The sequence below is a fragment of the Berghia stephanieae genome, chromosome 5 (assembly GCF_034508935.2).
Source record: "Berghia stephanieae isolate SIO BIC M18660-M18661 chromosome 5, UCSD_Bste_1.3, whole genome shotgun sequence".
Taxonomy (NCBI): domain Eukaryota; kingdom Metazoa; phylum Mollusca; class Gastropoda; order Nudibranchia; family Aeolidiidae; genus Berghia; species Berghia stephanieae.
The window spans coordinates 466,234-481,233 of record NC_088364.1 but is presented as its reverse complement, the minus strand read 5'-3'; the positions used below and the strand labels follow the sequence as shown (position 1 = coordinate 481,233).

The following is a 15,000-nucleotide window of genomic DNA, read 5'->3' as shown; positions in this document are numbered from 1 at the left end:
CCCTCTTTCTCTTTAAATATTGTGTCTTGTCTTAACCATTTCATGTGCTTTATCCTTTCGTCAGTCTTATTTATATTGTGTTTATTTTGTCACTTCACAGATTTTCACAACTAGTGTCATGGATTCCCGGAGACCATTCAGAGATTCCAACAGGCCGAGGTATGACCCATTTTATAAGGACGTCTCAAACTTGGACCACAACGACAATTTCACGACAAGCAGCAATTTCATGGATGGATTCTATCCTGGGACGACCGACCACATACTGAACCCTATCAACGACGCATGGGCTCTACCAAATACTATAACATAAGCACATATTTCATGGACGGATCCTATCCTGGGATGCCCTTCAACAACATATCGTACTATTTCAATGACCATGGAAACACTTCTACGATGTCGTACGATTATACCACGAGCACCTTTTGGGCCCTTGTTATGAAGAAATTGTGAAGTGTGTCCTTTCAGTGTTTGGTCTAGTCTCAAACCTCATCAACATGATTATTTTTATCCGTCGAGGTATTTCTAAAGACAGTTTCACATTGAATCTAATGGGATTGGCCGTGTTTGATTTTCTTACCTGCCTGCTTTACCTGGAAATTCTGCTCTCTGGTATACGTGCTGAGATAGGATTGCCACTCCTATATCTTAAAGATGCTTTAACTACCTGCTCCTGTTTGTCACTGGCCTACATATCAGCGGAGAGAATGGCCTGTGTGGTGTTTTTATTCAATGTCAAATCCATATTTACAAAATGTCGTACGTGCTTTGTATTAATTGTCATCTTTCTTTTACCTCTTTCCTTCACTTTTACACGATTTGTGTTTGATTTTGAGATTCCGGATACATTTGAGATTGACAATTCTACACATAATTACAAAGTAAAGAACGCAATGCTTATAGCAGAATTTGGTGTTCTACGACCATTGAGTGTTGTGTGTGTGGCTATATTTAACAGCATCTTGATTGCTCGTCTGGTCAAAGCAAATAAATTTAGATTGGCCACGTCATCCCAAAAGGATCCTAAACAAAAATGGGACACAAAGGAATTGAAACTCATTCGTATGATGATAACGATCTCCGTTGTATTTTTTGTGTGTCACATGACAGGTTCGATATTGAGTGTTTTATTACGATATTTGGAGCCGAATAGTGGGTATGAATTTTTAAATTTCATGCTCCATATCTCGGGCAGATCATTCACTGTGGCTGAGATTTTACCGTTAATAAACGCGTGTTGTAATGTTATTGTGTACTTTAAAATGAGTTCTGACTACAGAGAAGAACTGAAAGATTTTATCTGCTGTTGCCGACACACAAAAACCCTAAATTCTGTTTAGTTACCTTTAAATTGTAATCGCCTACACGAGAATAAGAATCATAAAAATCGAAGCATTTATATAGCGCAATATCTGCGACAAGAAAGTCAAGAAAACAAAAAAGACTTGGAAAAAATAGGAAATAATTGAGAATTTATAAAGACCTGAATAACATGCGACCCATCGAATAAAACAGTATTATGTCTTGGTAAACCAGTTGTCAGAAATGGATTTTAAAGTTAAATGACAAGAAATGTCAAATTTAAGTTTTTGTCAAATTACAAGATTCTATTTATTCTTCACAATAAAATCGACAACAGATTAAAAACCTCAAATTGATACCATGGCTCAAATATTTAGTATCTACCGTTCTCAAGCAATGTGTCACAACTAATGATAGCGTCGTGCAGGCCTCATGTCTCGTCTTACATATTGAGTACGACAATTGGGACGGAACTCTAGTAAACACATTTGATGGAATATTGCACTTTATAAAAACTCTCATTGTTTTTATTAAGTTATTTTCTGATCCAAATTGTATTCTTTCTATAAACATGTCCCACATGTTAAAAGCTATCTATCTGTCCAATCATATATCTATCTACAGTGGACTCCGGATAAGACGATGCCCAGGGGAACCGAGAAAAAAATCGACTTATCCGAAAACCAACTTAACCGGAGTGTAATCAAATGAGCAAAAACGCACGTGAACAAAGCAAACCAATCTAGAATAAGTATGTCCCTTCATATCGCGCGGTCTCTGCAGTGGTCATCAGAGGCTCCTACCCCCAATAGCCCCATAGAGGAATCAGAATACATAAAAATCGGAATTTGAGATAAAAAAAGCCGATCAACTTACTGTTTTTGACTATGACATGCTCTGCAACAGAAAATGTAATAGACAACCCAAAAGTACTCAAATGATTAAAAATATAAAATGTGTAAAAATGTACAGATTGTGTAAAGACTAAGAATGGGGTCAAATAATAATAGAGAACACACAAGTCCAGGCCGTCTGAGAGCAAAGCATTGAATGGATGGATTTAACCTTGTCAGGACCTCCTCCCCCCCCCCCCCTAATCAAACAAACGCGCGCACACACACACACACGTACACAGGGCTAAAATTAAATAGGGAAAGAACCTGACCGTACTCAATAATATTATTACCGAATGAAGCCACCATATAATATTACCAAGGTCATTGACCTCACAAATTGGAGTCACTATAATAATAATACTTCGGTCAACCCCCCTCCCAAACATAATATAATATTATCCGACATCAGCAGCACACACTTTGAAGGGACTAATCAGACACACAAAGTGTGTGTTGATTGACCATGGGAGATGCTGACAAAATAAGCCATAGCTCACGTTTTTTTCACTAGAGATTTTTAATTTTCTTTGATTGGAAAGGTGAAAAGCGGAATTTTTGCCTTGAATGTCGAATGTATACCAATTAGGTGAAACTATTCCTCGAAAAGCGGAAGGGTAGGAGCCTCTAGGTCAAGGTCATGCTTCTTGTAAATCCTCGAGACAGAATTAGCTGGTACCTATGCCAATTTCCTATGCGATGATTTTCTGTCGCATGCCAGACTTTCCAAATGCATCGAATCTTCCTTTTCCGCGACAGGTTTGCCATTGTAGTTGTAGACTTGACTTGAATTCTTGATACTAATTAAGAGGGCCATTACACATAGGATGGCCTAGGATTAGAACCAAAAATAATCTTGAACTTGAAGTTGCGACAATGTAACATTTGAGATGGAGAAATTAAAGTTATTCAATATTGCTTATGTACATTGAACACGGACGTCAGGCAAAGCACCTACATCACATCGATGTGCGCCAATCGTGCGCGGATATTCTTAACCACTTAAAATTCTTACTGGTAGCTTTTTGAAGCAATGGAAATACTTGTTTATTTGTGATTTTATTGTAGTCATGAGTGATAATAACATCGACTTAAGCGACATCGACTTATGTGGAGTTTTTTTTTTTTTACTAATGTTATATAGGAAGAAGGGGGAGGGACCAAGAAAAAAAATCGACTTGGGTAAAAATCGACTTAGGCAACGTCGACGTATCCAGAGTGCACTGTATCTATCTATCCATCCATCCATCCATAAATAGACATATCCAACCGTCTATCCAGCTATCTATCTATTCATCCAGCCATCAATCCATCCATCAATCCATATATAGACAAATCCAACCGTCTATCCAGCTATCTATCTATCCATCCAGCCATCCATCCATCAATCCATATATAGACATATCCAACGGTCTATCCAGCTATCTATCTATTCATCCAGCCATCCACCCAGCCATCCATCAATCCAACGATCCATCCATCAATCCATCCACCCATCCAACGATGCATCCACCCATCCATCAATCCATCCATCAATCCATCCACCCATCCAACGATCCATCCACCCATCCATCAATCCAATCACCCATCCATCCATCCAATCACCCATCTATCCATCCACCTATCCATCAATCCACCCATCCAACGATCCATCCACCCATCCATCAATCCAATCACCCATCCATCCATCCAATCACCCATCTATCCATCCATCCATCCACCCATCCAACGATCCATCCACCCATCCATCCACCATCCACCCATCCATCAATCCACCCACCCATCCATCAATCCACCCATCCAACGATCCATCCACCCATCCAATAATCCACCCACCCATCCATCAATCCACCCATCCATCAATCCATCCACCCATCCACCAATCCACCCATCCACAATCCATCCACATCCATCTCCATCCACCCATCCATCATCCACCCATCCATCAATCCACCATCCATAATCCACCCATCCATCAATCCACCCATCCAACGACCCATCACACCACCCAGATCCATCCAACCACCCATCCACCCATCCATCCATCCATCCATCCACCCATCAAACGATCATCCATCCACCCATCCATCAATCCATCCACCCATCCACAATCCAACCACCCATCCATCCATCCATCCATCCACCCATCAAACGATCTATCCATCCACCCATCCATCAATCCATCCACCCATCCAACAATCCACCCATCCAACGATCCATCCACCCATCCAACGATCCATCCACCCATCCATCAATCCATCCACCCATCCACAAATCCAACCCACCCATCCATCAATCCACCCATCCATCAATCCATCCACCCATCCAACAATCCACCCATCCAACGATCCATCCACCCATCCAACGATCCATCCACCCATCCATCAATCCATCCACCCATCCATCAATCCACCCATCATCAATCCAATCCATCCACCCATCAACATCCATCCAACCCATCCACATCCAATCCATCCCACCCAATCCAACCACCCATCCATCCATCCACCCATCAAACGATCTATCCATCCACCCATCCATCAATCCATCCACCCATCCAACAATCCAACCACCCATCCATCCATCCATCCACCTATCAAACGATCTATCCATCCACCCATCCATCAATCCATCCACCCATCCAACAATCCACCCATCCAACGATCCATCCACCCATCCAACGATCATCCAACCACCCAATTCCCATCCAACAATCCAACCACCCATCCATCAATCCACCCATCCAACAATCCAACCACCCATCCACAATCCACCCATCCAACGATCCATCCACCCATCCATCATCCATCCACCATCCTCATCCATCACCATCCATCAACCACCCATCCAACAATCCATCCACCCATCCAACAATCCATCCACCATCCATCAATCACCATCCACATCCAACCACCCATCCATCCACCACCCATCAACATCATCCATCCACCCATCCATCAATCCACACCCATCCAACATCACACCCATCCATCAATCCACCATCCATCCATCAACGATCATCCAACCCATCCATCAATCCAACCACCCATCCACAATCCAACCACCATCCAACATCCAACACCCATCCAACATCCAAGCACCCATCCAACGATCCATCCACCCATCCAGCAATCCAACACCATCCAGCAATCCACCACCCATCCAACGATCCATCCACCCATCCAACGATCCATCCACCATCAATCCATCCATCCAACGATCCATCCATCCACAATCCAACCACCCATCCACAATCCATCTCCCAATCCAACGATCCATCCACCATCCACATCAAATCCATCATCAATCCACCCATCTCATCCATCATCCACAAACGATCTATCAACCACCCATCCATCAATCCAACCACCCATCCAACAATCCAAACACCCATCCAACGATCCAACCACCCATCCATCAATCCATCCACCCATCCATCAATCCACCCATCCAGCAATCCAACCACCCATCCAGCAATCCATCCACCCATCCAACGATCCATCCACCCATCCAACGATCCATCCATCCATCAATCCATCCATCCAACGATCCATCCATCCATCCACCCCCCAACCATCGATCCATCCATCCACCCATCAATCCATCCATCCATCCATCTCATCATTCATCCACATGGCCACACTTTTCTAAACCTTTGAGGAACCATTTCCGCTATTCTATTGGAACTAGATCACGAGTTTATTTTTACAAGAGTCATTGATGGTTTTCTCTGTGACCTCTTGTTGCTATGCCTGTCAAACTATTAATGGTTCCTCTGTGACAGTTTGTCACATGCCTGCCAAGCTATTGATGGTTTCTATGTGACCTCTTGTTGCTATGCCTGCCAAGCTATTGATGGTTTCTAAATGACCTCTTGTTGCTATGCCTGCCAAGCTATTGATGGTTTCTATGTGACCTCTTGTTGCTATGCCTGCCAAGCTATTGATGGTTCCTCTGTCACCTCTTGTTGCTATGCCTGTCAAGCTATTGATGGTTCCTCTGTCACCTCTTGTTGCTATGCCTGTCAAGCTATTAATGGTTCCTCTGTCACCTCTTGTTGCTATGCCTGTCAAACTATTAATGGTTCCTCTGTCACCTCTTGTTGCTATGCCTGCCAAGCTATTGATGGTTTCTATGTGACCTCTCGTTGCTATGCCTGTCAAGCTATTAATGGTCCCTCTGTCACCTCTTGTTGCTATGCCTGCCAAGCTATTGATGGTTCCTCTGTCACCTCTTGTTGCTATGCCTGCCAAGCTATTGATGGTTTCTATGTGACCTCTTGTTGCTATGCCTGTCCAGCTATTGACATGGATGCCTTTTTAACTAGTATCCTATAGTATGATCCTTCAGTTCTTCAATCAACACACAGCGCATACATTTTTGAAAATTGCATCAGTTATCGAATATTTTATTAAAACTTCTTAAATAAACATTTAAGTTGTTTTATTTGTGACTCGAACATTTAAGATAAAGTATATTTTGGCCGTGAACCGAAGACTCATAGACACCGAAAAATATTGTATTATAGTATGTTATATAACACTAAAATATATCATATTGTATTATATCATATCTTAATATATTCATATTACGTTACATTAAGATATGAAGTGAGTAGAAAAGTGCCAGAAGACAATAGAGAATAAAATTTTTTTTCGCGGCGGTGGTGGGGTTTGAACCTGCGACCTTATTGGTACGACAACTTCGCCTGGCAGGTGAGAGCGTGGCTCTACCGTGTGAGCTATCCACGAACACAAAAATATTCGTTTCAAACCCAAAGTCATTTCTAGATCCCTCTCTCACCAACTTCTTGAGATCGCCGATTCGTTCACCACCATCGCGAAATAATTTTGACCAGCAGTTAAGCTTAATAGCCAATATTCTCATCACAAACATATAACATAGAAACGATTGAGACATTGAGTATGCTCCGGTGTATGGGGTGAATTTTTAATTCAGAAAAGTGAGTGGAGCAGGCACTTATGTTGGTAACAACAAGATATGAAGTGAGTAGAAAAGTGCCAGAAGACAATAGAGAATAAAATTATTTTTTTTTTCGCGGCGGTGGTGGGGTTTGAACCTGCGACCTTATTGGTACGACAACTCCGCCTGGCAGGTGAGAGCGTGGCTCTACCGTGTGAGCTATCCACGAACACAAAAATATTCGTTTCAAACCCAAAGTCATTTCTAGATCCCTCTCTCACCCACTTCTTGAGATCGCCGATTCGTTCACCACCATCGCGAAATAATTTTGACCAGCAGTTAAGCTTAATAGCCAATATTCTCATCACAAACATATAACATAGAAACGATTGAGACATTTGCTATGTTATATGTTTGTGATGAGAATATTGGCTATTAAGCTTAACTGCTGGTCAAAATTATTTCGCGATGGTGGTGAACGAATCGGCGATCTCAAGAAGTGGGTGAGAGAGGGATATAGAAATGACTTTGGCTTTGAAACGAATATTTTTGTGTCCGTGGATAGCTCACACGGTAGAGCCACGCTCTCACCTGCCAGGCGGAGTTGTCGTACCAATAAGGTCGCAGGTTCAAACCCCACCACCGCCGCGAAAAAAATTTTTATTCTCTATTTCTTCTGGCACTTTTCTACTCACTTCATATCTTGTTGTTACCAACATAAGTGCCTGTTCCACTCACTTTTCTGAATTAAAAATTCACCCCATACACCGGAGCATACTCAATGTCTCAATCGTTTCTATGTTATATGTTTGTGATGAAAATCTTGGCTATTAAGCTTAACTGCTGGTCAAAATTATTTCGCGATGGTGGTGAACGAATCGGCGATCTCAAGAAGTGGGTGAGAGAGGGATCTAGAAATGACTTTGGCTTTGAAACGAATATTTTTGTGTTCGTGGATAGCTCACACGGTAGAGCCACACTCTCACCTGCCAGGCGGAGTTGTCGTACCAATAAGGTCGCAGGTTCAAACCCCACCACCGCCGCGAAAAAAAAATAAATTTTTTTTATTCTCTATTGTCTTCTGGCACTTTTCTACTCACTTCATATCTTGTTGTTACCAACATAAGTGCCTGCTCCACTCACTTTTCTGAATTAAAAATTCACCCCATACACCGGAGCATACTCAATGTCTCAATCGTTTCTATGTTATATGTTTGTGATGAGAATATTGGCTATTAAGCTTAACTGCTGGTCAAAATTATTTCGCGATGGTGGTGAACGAATCGGCGATCTCAAGAAGTGGGTGAGAGAGGGATCTAGAAATGACTTTGGGTTTGAAACGAATATTTTTGTGTTCGTGGATAGCTCACACGGTAGAGCCACGCTCTCACCTGCCAGGCGGAGTTGTCGTACCAATAAGGTCGCAGGTTCAAACCCCACCACCGCCGCGAAAAAAATTTTTATTCTCTATTGTCTTCTGGCACTTTTCTACTCACTTCATATCTTGTTGTTACCAACATAAGTGCCTGCTCCACTCACTTTTCTGAATTAAAAATTCACCCCATACACCGGAGCATACTCAATGTCTCAATCGTTTCTATGTTATATGTTTGTGATGAGAATATTGGCTATTAAGCTTAACTGCTGGTCAAAATTATTTCGCGATGGTGGTGAACGAATCGGCGATCTCAAGAAGTGGGTGAGAGAGGGATCTAGAAATGACTTTGGGTTTGAAACGAATATTTTTGTGTTCGTGGATAGCTCACACGGTAGAGCCACGCTCTCACCTGCCAGGCGGAGTTGTCGTACCAATAAGGTCGCAGGTTCAAACCCCACCACCGCCGCGAAAAAATTTTTTATTCTCTATTGTCTTCTGGCACTTTTCTACTCACTTCATATCTTGTTGTTACCAACATAAGTGCCTGCTCCACTCACTTTTCTGAATTAAAAATTACGTTACATTGTAATATAGAATACTGTATTATTGTGTTATGTTATATACCACTATGTTATATCATATTGTATTGTATCATACAGTTGGCGATCACTAATATCTTTTTTGCTGTCTAACAAAATTTTGTTTTTGATTTGGCTGTGAAATAAATTTGCAAGATATGATGTTGAAATAGCAAGATGACGCCGTTTCCATGGAAACAGTTTGCAATGCATTTTGTATTGTTATTATAGAACTTTCATAATTTTCATTAAAATTCATCTCTATTTCCACATCCTATGTATCATGTAATATACCATTTCTATAATTATGTAAAAAGAACAGTTTGCAAGGCATTCGTCTGTGGTGAAGAAAAAATTGGTCTTGAATTCATGACTCGTGATATCTTAGAAAATCGCAGTTAAAACCATTCCCTGATTTTGCTTTAAACCGACCTGCACTTGTTTGCAGATCTGATAACCCAATTCATTATGGGCCCATTGTTGTAACCTTAAGCAAAATATTGTCCATTACAACAATGTTCAACTAGGCCCATACGTGCGATCGGACGTCAGACCTGCATATATGTACGCGTCGGTTTAAACCTTTTTGTTTTATGTTGCCCATGAGTTTTTCTAATTGTTATTTAGAGGGTTTTTTTATCGGGTATTCAACGCAATGTTTATACAAGTGATGCGTTTTTGGTAAAATTTGCATTAAAACTGCGTGTGTCCAATATTTTGGTTATTTTTTAAAACTCAAATAAGTCCATTATTCCTTAACCATCATCCATGTGATATGGGTGGAAGATTTCTCATGAGCCACGCATTAGAGAAAATGGGGATGAAGACCGTCGGGACCAAAACTTTGAGAGGGATCTAATTTTAGAAGAATTTGTAAAATCATTTCAAGTGTGATATCAATCTTTTCAAGACATTTATTGTAATTTCTAACAGGAATAGTTGGAAACGTGGGTCAAAGTTGGCAACGGTCACTTCGCCTGAAAGTGTTGAAAGCCATAGCCAAAAAACCTGAACCAATCCAGTGACCTACCAAGCTGGTAATCAAACAAAATTACGTGACACTTTACTAAATGCAAATATCAAAGATAGTTTGAAAATATAAATAACCTTGCTAGAAATCACAAAAACGTACACTTACAACAACAAAAAAAGAAGAGATTCTTCACAAGTAATTTCAGCAGCAGTGGTATAGTAGTAACTTCAGTGATGATAATAGCAATTTGTCCAAAAGGAGGACAATTTCTACGTCTCTCTCGAGCAAAATGTAAAAATAACAGGAAGATAGTTTTGTACTTTATGTAATATATTACTACTAGTAAATCCATTCTTATCATTAGACATGAATTTACTTTTTTGTAAACATTTAATGAATCGTCCTTTTCACATAACATTTTAAAGGCCTACAATATTATTCAAATAAAAGGCCAGAAAGTGTTGTTTTGATTTGATTTTTACTTTATAAAGCAGGCTACAATATCTTTGTTACCGGAACCTAGTGGTTAATCAGCTTATAAATACAACCCAAGAATCTCTCAAATTTAAAGCCATAGTCCAAAGGTAAAAAAAAAAAGATTAAACTAAGCCAATCACTGTTTCTTTATTGTAATATATTATCTCTGTATAACCAGATGATTTAATGGATGGTTGCGAGAGAGAGAGAGAGAGAGAGAGAGAGAGAGAGAGAGAGAGAGAGAGAGAGAGAGAGAGAGAGAGAGAGAGAGAGAGAGAGAGACAGAGACAGACAGACAGACAGACAGACAGAAATTAAAAAGGCAACAAGCACCTACAACAGAAAGAGAAAATCTAGATCCATTTGTCCCTCCCCTTTAATCATAAACTTATCAAAGAACACCATTGGTCTTCTGTGTCAATTGTGACACCTGGCGCCATTCTGTCCGGCCCGACATGATAAAAACAGGACCGTCAACAAATTTCACGAGACGGAACTCATGTGTCAAAATATGACATAAGACATAATGGTGATTTTGTGGTTTGGAGGATAATGGTTGACAAGACAAAATCAGCGGAAAATTTCTGAGAAATTCCCGAAATCCCGGAATTCTGTGGATCTGCAGCTGGAAAAAGTTCAAAACAGAACATGTAGGTTTGTAACAACTGCAGAACTGAAAGAGTCAGTAAAATCAAACCGGCCAACCCTTCACATTACAAAAGTGGAATCAGAACGCCTGAAAATAGGAATTTGAGACCAAAAATAGGAATTTCACCTATTTCACCCCCCCCCCCCCCCCCCCCCCCCCTTCTATGCCCCGTTTTATTCTTACCATTATCATCTTTTTTGAAAATCGGAATTTTAGAGACAATGGTGGAATAGAACAAAAAGGAAGAGTGAAAATAGGAAAGATTCCGTCAAAAGCAGAAGGGTTGGCAGGTCTGGTAAAATGCACAAGAGACTAAACAGGTCACCGTGACAAGAAAGACACACAATCCAAAAAGTCAATGTCCTCTTAAAGCCTGTCAGGGATTGACAACAATCTCAATTCACGGTTTGTGCGTTGCTGAGCATTAAACAATCGGAACATTCCCTGTATTTAGCCCTTATGTATGGACTCTGTACTATTTCCTGTATCATCCAAACAAACACCCCTTACAAATTAATTACTATAATCTTGTGGTACGAGTCCCGGGTTATTTAATCAATGTACAGCGTGTATGTAAAATTACGTTAGTTATCGCATAATTTGTCAAAACTTGTCTAATAAACATTTCAATCGTTCCATGTTTGACTTGATGATTTTTAAAATCTTCTTTTCTGTTTGTCTTTTCCTGCCCCTGTCACCGACAGATAACCACGAACCAACGCTCGTGTGAACCTAACAATTATAAGACGGATAAGAAGTAATAATTTGGAATAACCAGCTTATCTTTCCTTTAATGAATTAAGTAGGCAAATGAATGCGTTTCTGAATTATTTATTTCTTGAATTCCTTTTTTTCTTCTAGTTTTGTACAGCATGTCACGTACAACTCTCTTCACTTCCACCGTGAATATAAACAGACGCGTCTGAGTGGAATGGCCAATGAAAATATCCAGACATATTGTGTATAGTCAAACGGTGATTGTACACAGACGCTTTTTTAAAGAATACGAAAACATTAGTAATGCACGTAAACATGTGTAAAGAAAAAAGTAAAGAAAATAAAGTATGAATAAAAGTTTTTAAAATACTCAAACCACAAATCAGTAGAGGGATAGTAGCTTGCTATATATAAATAATATACGTTGTCATTCATGTGGATGGTATGGCCGAATGGTAGCTTGTTATATATACATAATATACGACGTCATTCATGTGGATGGTATGGCCGAATGGTAGCTTGCTATGTATACATAATATACGTTGTCGTCATTCATGTGGATGGTATGGCCGAATGGTAGCTTGCTATATATAAATAATATACGTTGTCATTCATGTGGATGGTATGGCCGAATGGTAGCTTGCTATGTATACATAATATACGTTGTCATTCATGTGGATGGTATGGCCGAATGGTAGCTTGCTATGTATAAATAATATACGTTGTCATTCATGTGGATGGTATGGCCGAATGGTAGCTTGCAATGTATACATAATATACGTTGTCATTCATGTGGATGGTATGGCCGAATGGTAGCTTGCTATGTATACATAATATACGTTGTCGTCATTCATGTGGATGTTGTTTGAAAATAATAATTTGTAAAAATGCTCTTATTTAAAAAAAACAGAATAATAAAAAACAACAAACCTTGTCGTAGCCTTTCCATTCCTCTATAGCTGGATGTTGTTGTTTATACTGAAGATGGCGACCAGATATTTGTTGTCATCACTGACTCTGTGAAGGAAATTAAAAAGGCTATTTATAAAATAATTTCAAACCACCCTCACCCACCCCCAACTATTTAATTCACAAATTAAAATTTTCGTGACTCAATAAATCTGATGGTCCCAATTTACTCATTTAAACAAACACTTTTCCCCTTCTTCCAATCGAAATAAAATAAAATAAAATATAATTCACCTCTGGTGATCAAGAAGTCTTCACGTTGAGCAACAATATCGATACATAAACAATCCTAAGAAAAGGACATTCCGTGAATTGGGTTTCAACAGACATAGGCTGGAGCAATGGATTGTGGATTCTGACACTAAAAGTGAAAATAATTGTAGAGACAAACAAAGAAGAAAAGCTAACATTGATACTTTCAACAAGGTTATTATCCGAAGACATATTGAAATCAATTTATGATCAAGAAATCATCACGTTGCGGTGATTGAAAAGATGAATCAATGATGAGAACAACATGTCTGTTTCAAAATCATCTCTGTGGAGGACCATGAGAAAGGCTGGCTTCACATTTCAAAAGCATTCATCAGGGAAGAATATGATTTGCCAAAAGCTCCACCTGGTGGCAGCAAGGTGTAAATATTTGAGGCAGATCAGGGAAAAGCAAAACAGAAACGAAGACTATGACATTGTGTACCTCAATGAAACTTGGATTAGATCCCACCACACCTGGTGGAAGGTATAAAAGAGATGTTCAATCAAGTGAATGTCACAAGATCCTACCCAGACAGTTTTAGAGACAAACATCTTTAAGCTAGGATATGAATTATGAAACAGAGTATAATACAAACTCTAAATCAATTTCCAGATTGCTCTAGCTGACATGAAGTGCCAAAAAACTTTAATTGTTTTAAACTTTGGGCACCTCGAGCATTTTCAATGTTAACTGTACAAGCTTATAGGCTTTATTTTTGGTGTTTACTATTGGATGTGAATTGGTTTGAAAATGATACAGTTCGATTCAAAACTCGATATCTCGTTTTGCATCAAGGGTATCACAGACACCGAGCTGTTCTGATGTCCAGTAATTGCTCTACTAACTACCTGACCTGCCCTGATCAATCTCATGGTCGCTGTCCAGAACTAGAACCAATACTGGATGTTCAGTAAATGACACTCAGATATATCCCCGCCCCCCACCTTCATCTCTCTCTTTCTTTCTCTTATATGTAGTACTCTCCACGCCTATCAACAGCTAAAGGTAAAAATGGTGAAACTCTGAATGAACCTGAAAAATTTGCTGCCAGATGGGCAGAGTATTGTATTGAAATGTAAAATAGCAAGGACAGAACTATGACACAAATGACACCAAATGATGAGGAACTTCGACCACTAAAAAGTGAAATAGAATGGACAATAAATCAGATCCAAACAGGAAGGAAAAGTAGCGGGAAATGATGGCATAAGAGGGGAGATTATAAAAGCAAGTGGAGAGGAAGGTATTTAAATATACCAGAAGCTTTGCAATAAGATATGGCAAAAAGAGAGGGGGCCTCCAGAATGGACAAAGGCAGTTTTTGTCTGACATGGCGGTTTTTTGAAGAAAAAGAAATCCCAAATTTTGGAAGCTAAAAGCAGCAAAATTTGAAAAAAATGTGAAAAAATTGAGCAAAAATTAGCAATTTATTTTCCTAAAAACCCATAATTAGTTCATGAAAGAGAAAGGTATTTGTTTGTTTTTAAGGGTTTCACGGCGCTTGCAACAAATGTAAGGTCATATCAGCGTCAGTAAAAAGGAAGAAAATGGGATCTAGTTAAAAGTTCTAGAGTTACAATTAAAGTACCCAAGAAAAAGGAAGAACACGCTATCAGTGTACTTATTTTGAGATGATCTAAATGTTTCATCATGACACAAGCACAGGTCTCCCAGTGATGATAATGACAATTTGTCAAAAAGGAGGAAAATCTACCGGCCCGTCAGTCAAACCCAAATCTAATGCAAATATAACACAGCTATTCATAGTTATTTAATATATTATTAGTCCTAAAGCACTTCTGATCATTAGACACATCCTGACCTTTTGCAAATACAATTTAATGAATTGTCATTTCCAATTAAACATTTTAGAGGCCTATAA

General features: G+C 39.5%; 1 long non-coding RNA gene across 2 annotated transcripts in view; it reads right to left on the bottom strand.

Moving 5' to 3' along the window:
• The window catches only part of LOC144974043 (uncharacterized), a 59,744-nt gene that overhangs the window by 37,931 nt on the left and 6,813 nt on the right, over nt 1–15,000 (bottom strand). For both annotated transcript variants that reach the window (XR_013645634.1, XR_013645635.1), the window contains exon 3: nt 12,824–12,910. This is a non-coding gene — a long non-coding RNA (uncharacterized LOC144974043). The remainder of the gene's footprint in view (nt 1–12,823; nt 12,911–15,000) is intronic.